The sequence below is a fragment of the Brienomyrus brachyistius genome, chromosome 10, assembly GCF_023856365.1.
Source record: "Brienomyrus brachyistius isolate T26 chromosome 10, BBRACH_0.4, whole genome shotgun sequence".
NCBI lineage: Eukaryota > Metazoa > Chordata > Actinopteri > Osteoglossiformes > Mormyridae > Brienomyrus > Brienomyrus brachyistius.
Window position 1 is genome coordinate 4,633,177 of NC_064542.1, and position 6,704 is coordinate 4,639,880.

The 6,704-nt window shown below is 40.8% G+C and overlaps 1 long non-coding RNA gene across 5 annotated transcripts; it reads left to right on the forward strand.

Moving 5' to 3' along the window:
- Positions 1-1,420: 1,420 nt before the first annotated feature.
- On the forward strand, positions 1,421-4,679 carry LOC125751165 (uncharacterized). 5 transcript variants are annotated; one of them, XR_007400534.1, is made up of 4 exons: positions 1,421-1,533; positions 2,194-3,742; positions 3,935-4,041; positions 4,347-4,679. It is a non-coding gene; the product is annotated as an uncharacterized LOC125751165 (long non-coding RNA). The 5 variants fall into 5 exon arrangements; XR_007400532.1 differs by having other exon boundaries at positions 2,194-4,041; XR_007400533.1 differs by having other exon boundaries at positions 3,935-4,679.
- The last annotated feature ends 2,025 nt before the right edge of the window (positions 4,680-6,704 follow it).

Consider the following 6,704-nt stretch of genomic DNA (forward strand, 5'->3'; position numbering starts at 1 on the left):
GGCTGGAGTCAAATCTGCATAGCCCTAGTCATTTTGTACAGCCTGTTTTATTTATTTATTATTGTATAGTTTCTGTTGTCTTATGTGTAAAGGCATTTAAAGTGTCCATATTTTGAAAAGTGTCTGGCTCTCATTTAGCTACAGGTATGAAATGATACCCGGCGTGTCAAAAAAGATGGTCGATAAATCTCACATCTGTCCAGTTTAATTTCCCTACGTGGGCCATGTGTGATGGAAAGGGCATGTGGGAGATCAGCCAGTGCCGACCTGAGTGATGGGCACTGCCCCCGTGGCAGTGGACAGAGGGGGAGCTGTCCACCCTCTCCTCACCTTGGGAATGTGATAAAACCTGAATCTGTCTCGGAGGTCATGAATTTAGCAAACCTGATTGTTATCTTCTGGTTTGTGAGTGTTAACACCCCAGTCCTGCAATTAATGAACCCAACTTGCAAAACTGTTATATATATATAACCTGGCATTATATATGTGTGTGTGTGTGTGTATATATATATATATATATATATATATATATATATATATATATATATATATATCCTACCTATATAACCTAACATGTGAAATCCTCTTACCACTTTTATATCATCAGTCCCCAGGTAGTGATAACATTCTTTTTCTTTGATCTACGTAAAATCCCATAATTTTTTTGATCTTCGTAAAATCCCATAATTCATTTTGCATCGTGTGGCCTTTCGCATCATGTTAAATGTCTGATTAAAGATATATATTATACTGAATACCCAAAAGTACATGCACTGTTTTGATAAAGGAAACTTTGACATACTTGAAATGCAGCTGAAAGATAATTCAACATATTACACGGGGATATAAATGCTTAATATTGGAGAGTCAGATAATGTTAAAGACTCCTATTAGCCATGAAGCTTTTTACATTGCGAAATTACCTCTGCGGAGAATTCTGCTCAGAGAGAGCGCGTTGTTCTGAGACCGACGTTATTAAAATAATTTAATACAAACATTACTTTCCGTCGACGTTAGAGGACCGCTGTACATTCGGTTTGGAATTCTCTCCCGCTGCTGACACCTATTGGAGTGCAAAGGAATTTCATAACGACAGGTGACTCCTTTTGGGGGGAAGGGGCTGAAGTTAGCAGCTAATATAAATGGTACTGGATGTTCACCACAATGCTAAGATCCATGTGAGGAACAGCAGGGAGGAGTCCCCATTTGGTCATCTTAGTCCCTGTTTAAAGGAAGCGTGAGTTTGGCTGCATACCAAGCAGCGTTTTGCAAACATCATGAACTTTCCCAAAACCTAAAACAAGATGGCTTAACTTAAAATTAAACCGTGCATCCTCAGCTATTCCTTTCCGGGGGGGCATGTGTCGGTGCACTGCGCGGCATCGTGTGCGCGCAGCTCGACTGCAGCTTCCCGCTTACAGACCTGCTCCGCGCACGTGCACGTGAGCTCGCTAGGGCTCGTAGGTGGGACACCGGGGCACTCGTTCAGCCGTGTCTTAGAATAGCTCGACCGTCATTATAAAAGAGCCCCAGGTGAGTGCTGTTGAATAGAAAGTTTGTGGGAGAAATATGGATCCCTACATTTGTCTTTACGGTTAATGTTTAATGTGTTTAATATTTCAGATCTCTTTCAGTCACGATACCGTTCCAGTTGTGTTAAAATCCAAATGGTATCTCTGTGGGTGCTGGGTATGTCCGTAGCTTTGCGATCTAACGAGAATCGGGGACTGGGATATTTTAAAAGATCCTGTTGGTGACCTTTTATTACGCATCTCTTTCTATGGAAGTTGAAATCATGTATGCTGTTTAAATAGAAATATATTAAAGTGAACAATGCTAAATGTTACAGTGCAATTTAAATCAAAACAGGGTTGTTACCTCTCACGTGTCTGGCGTGACACTCGCTGCAGAACTCTAACGCAATAAATCTTAAAGAAAATCTATATTATTATATTATTCCATTATAAACCTAAAATTATCAACATAAAAATCGTTGGGGTTTGCAAATCCTACTGACTATTTACAAGGTAATTAAACTCCTACGTGCAGACTGTCTGGAATTAAAACTCTCACATCAGCCAGCTGACCGACGTTGGCAACACTGCTCAACTTTTTGGCCATGACGCAGTTTCACCATAGAAATGTGCTCTTTCTTCAATTATACTCTAACAAAGAATTATCGGTATTAAATAGTGCACGAGGCGAACCAGAAACGGCTGAATCAGCAGGAGGAAGGTGGGCGGCCTACGTGATGGGCGACCAACCGCGCACCTTCGGGAAGGCAGGAGGAACCTCGTACAGCTGCCTCTACAGCAGTCCCGTGACGTTACGCTTTCACGTGCCAGATCCGAGCGCAAAGGCCGACCTGAGGACGACAGAAGTAACGCTGCTTGTGTTGGTCGACCTGTCTGTGCTGAATTTAAAATGACATTCTAATTTGCAGCACTTATGGTTAACTTTATTACAAATGCAAACATTTAAATGTTTGTTTTCTTTAAGCTAAACAAGCAAAATCTGCACTCTAAACTTTAGATTATAACCATCCCAGTGAAATAAATTCTCCACATATGATACTCAAATTCATAGCTGAAGTCGTAATTGGATGAATCACATAAATACAAATTGTGCTTATTCTGTCATTTTTAATTGGCAAGTTAAAATGTTAAAAGTACAAAAGCATTCAGATTTTTTTTTTTTTAAAAAAAAGCTTAATAGTAAATTTATGTTGGTAGCCTTGTGTCAATATTGATTTGTGTTTCTCTAAAAGGGGAATTTTTTAAATGTAAAATGTAACATTTCTGATGCTCACAGAAATGAATACCACAACATTTTCTAATTAGGGAAGTAATCTGTACACTATAATTCACTGGTGCGTTTTTCATGAATCGTTCATCATATCAATTATTTTTTTCCATGGCATAGTTTACATACATGTATTCCTCCCTCGTCTCCTATTTGATATTGATGGTCCTTCTGAGTCCTTATAGAAAGAAAGGCCCCAGTGACATCCGATGGTTCTGCAGATGACGAGGAACTTCCCTGTGACACGCTTATTCATTTTACTCACATTCTTTTGAGTCATTAGAAGAACAGATTCTACGGTATTCTACTTATATTTGATAATATTAATAAAAAGTATAACAATTGTTCGCCATAAAAATGACTGTGTTAAGTTTAAAATTTCAGGGCTGCTTTTTATTCAGTCATCATTAAAAAAAGCTGTGTGTGTCTATAATAATGGCTGGTTTTTAGATCACTAACACTGTTACTTTATTTTTGTATAATGAAATTTTGTTTCTACAAATTGGTGTATAATTATGAATTGATGTCTCTTCATTTTGATCTGTTTGAACTTGCAAATACAAAACAAACATATTCATTGTCAAAGTCTACACTACTTTCTTTACTGAATGCATTAATATTTGAGTGTAGTGTGATGTATATGCAGTGATACTTAAAGTAATGCAGAATTTAATTGTTCATGTTGAGCATTTCCATAAAAGAAGTAATTGTTGGTTAAATAAGTAGAAGAGAATTAAAAAATATTACAAAAATGCGTATTATTGCTTAATTTTATTATTCTGTGAAAATAGAAGATTGGTTTTCTATGTGTTTTTATACTATCCTTCTTTACTGAGTTTGTAGAACTGTGCCCTAAAGACGTGACCCTGCAGTCGGTTCCGTTTTTGAACTATAAAGAAATAGTTAAAAGCGGAGAGGCTGGAAAATCGTCTTTCTCCAAGTGAGTAACCCCTGGTGGTTGCTTCTCCGAGCCGAAATGAAAGCCCTGCTAATTAGAAATGTTAAAAATAGTTATGTAGTGTGGTGGATACAAGCCTCGGAGAGGGATGCAACCGAGGCTGACACAATTTGCTCTCATGTGACCAGCCACGTTGCATCTGGCACTGATGGACAGTTGTGTTCCTCTTTACAGCTGGAGCATGGTGCCCAGCTGCTCAATACATTTACGAAGAAGGAGTGGTAGACATCCCAGGCCCAGAAAGTAAATATCCAGACCAAGATTTTGTTTCAAACAGCCAGGTGAGTATAAAGAGACACTCAAAGTACTGAACTGGTTGGTTGAAACGAAGTCCTGGTTTGAGTTTTTACTTTCTGGACCTGAAATGTCCACCTCTCCATAATATCATTGTTTCACATTAACTGTAAGACAGACTATTAAAGGGGCTCACTTCTCTCTAATTTACTTTTGAAATCTATCATCTGACATTTTTATCTGTGCGGTGTTTTCAAAATACGTAAAACTGTTAACAATTGATTCTTCATTAATTAACTAGTCCCTTTATACGTTAATCATTATTCATTCAGTAATAAGCTTTTTTTTTCAGCTGGTGTCAGGGTCCCAGTCGAGTCCAAGCCCGGATCCTGGATCCAGCTTGGGCCTTCTACAGAACCATTTACCCTTCTCCAATCATCCTCACTTGTTTAAGTCCACCTGCGCTGCACTTCCTGTTTGAGCACCTTCCTGTTTGAAATACCAGTTGCTTATCTGTTCATTATGAGGTGTTGTGGGTTCTACTTTGTATTGAGTGGCTCTCATTGTTACTATGGAGAATTTATCCTCCATTCACTGACCTACTGCCTGTAACTCATTACCTGTCTTTTTGGCTACGAGTATGGATTCTGTTTCCCTGTTTTGGTTAATAAATAATAAAAAAGCATTTGGACCTCCAATTGATTTATATCTAGTACATCATTGGCCTGGCATCCCGTCCAGGGTGACCCCAGCCTTGTCCTCTCTGCTGCCTGGGATAGGCTCCAGGCCCCCCATGACCCTGAGCAAATAGAAGATCGCACAACAGACTGCCATTTTGTTAGAAACTTTGAAGAAATTATGTCAGCTGATTATTAGTCAATAATTGCATTTGTAATTAAAATATAATTTTTTTTATGTATATTAATGGTGTAATGGTTCTGAGACTGAAACCATGAAACAAACATTCTAACTCTGGACGACCCCCCCAACACCAAACCATTGTCACTGCTGCAGGTGCAGCCTGTTGGACTCTTGCGTTACTGATGTTACAAAATTAATTTTTCAATTAACACTATAACACATGTAAATTATAAAATTATTATAATAATTATTATTATGTTATGGCAAACTGTACATTTTGTAAATATTACCCATTATGCCTATTGTATTGTGTTGTAATCGTGTGTGTCACATGACTCTTTTAGTCCAGTCGTGACATCCCGCGGTAAAAGTAAGGCCAATTTTGTTAGCTCAAGAAAATTTCTTTCTTATTCACCCCCCACACTCCCCATCACCACCAAAAAAAGAACAAGATATAAAAAGAGGTAGGAACCGAACCACGACTCAATATCGAGATCTGGACCGAAATGCGGATTTGGAGAACCGTTAGACTGCTAATGTGCATGGAGCTGCTTTGGGTTCTTTGTCCCCGTTTGTCTGCTGTTCAGATCTTCTGCATCATTTATTCATCAGATGCTTTGTCCAAAGTAACGTACAAGCAAAGCAGATCATACATCACATGCATATCAACTCTAAAAATAAATCTTTGTGTGTTTTTAGATGGGAGTAAATGCGTGTTTTCATGTGTCTGCTGGGTGAATTAGTGCTCGGACCACACTGCTTCCCACTAATGAATGTTCAAGATCAATGAGAGTGATTTTATAACTAGACTTCCTAATTGGCCTGGAAGTATGTTCTTTATATGAGCCTCCTTACATTACAACATTTCATTATTCCCACCCCGGCAATAGGGCACTCCCCACCCCCCACCAGTGGAAGTAAAATGGCCGAAGGTGGCGTCTTTGGCACATACTGTCAAATGCCCCTCGGTAACCAGATAGTATAAGCACAATTTTGAACCCTCGTCAGTATTTGCGTCGCCCCACGATTGGTAAAACCGACCGAGAGGGACCCTCCGCCCCAAATAAGTGTAACTTAACATAATGGGAGGACTGGAGGGAAACGGAGCTTAAAGGGTCAATGTGGGCTGGTGCCGGCCAGCTCTGCTTCACTGTCCCCAGAGCAGGGAAATGTGTTGCCGGTCAGTAGCGAGTAATGGGGTTGGCTGGGCCCCCAGCGTGACGAGTGTTCTGTGCCCAGGGTCCACCCCGGCATCTGCACCGGATAAATGCACTCCAGTGGGGCGTGCCTGATCTCCCTGGCCTCATCCAACGGAGCTCTGCCAGCAGCGGGCACACAGGGCAAATCACGCAGCTCTGTCCGTGCTGGTCATTTCAACGGCACCTCGCTCTCAGCCAGCAAGAGTGCATTTCCTGCCTGTTTGTTTAGTATTTTCCTTCCTTCCTTCTGAGAAGTCAGACGGACAAATGAGAGGTCATTAAATGCTGGGCTTCTTTCTCCACGGCTCTTCTGCTATAGCGCGGAACCCCAGGTGGCATCATTCTCTCCTTGTGCCCCGCTGTGACTGTCGAGGCCGAGCTCCCACGGGCCACACTGGTGAGGGATGCCACGTGCCAGCTCAACCGGAATTGAAGGTGGTACCTCAGATGGTGTTATTTGACGGTCTTGAGCCGGTGATTGCAGAGACGTGTACTCTGCACTGCCTGTTTCCCTTTGGAAGCGCCGTCTGATTTTGATCTTTGTGGCGGAGGGCAGAGATGACTGGGACACACACATTATACGTCTCCATAACTTTACTTGGAAAGCCTGTTACAATTTCCAGTTCCTGATTCATGGGGTGGCACGTTTT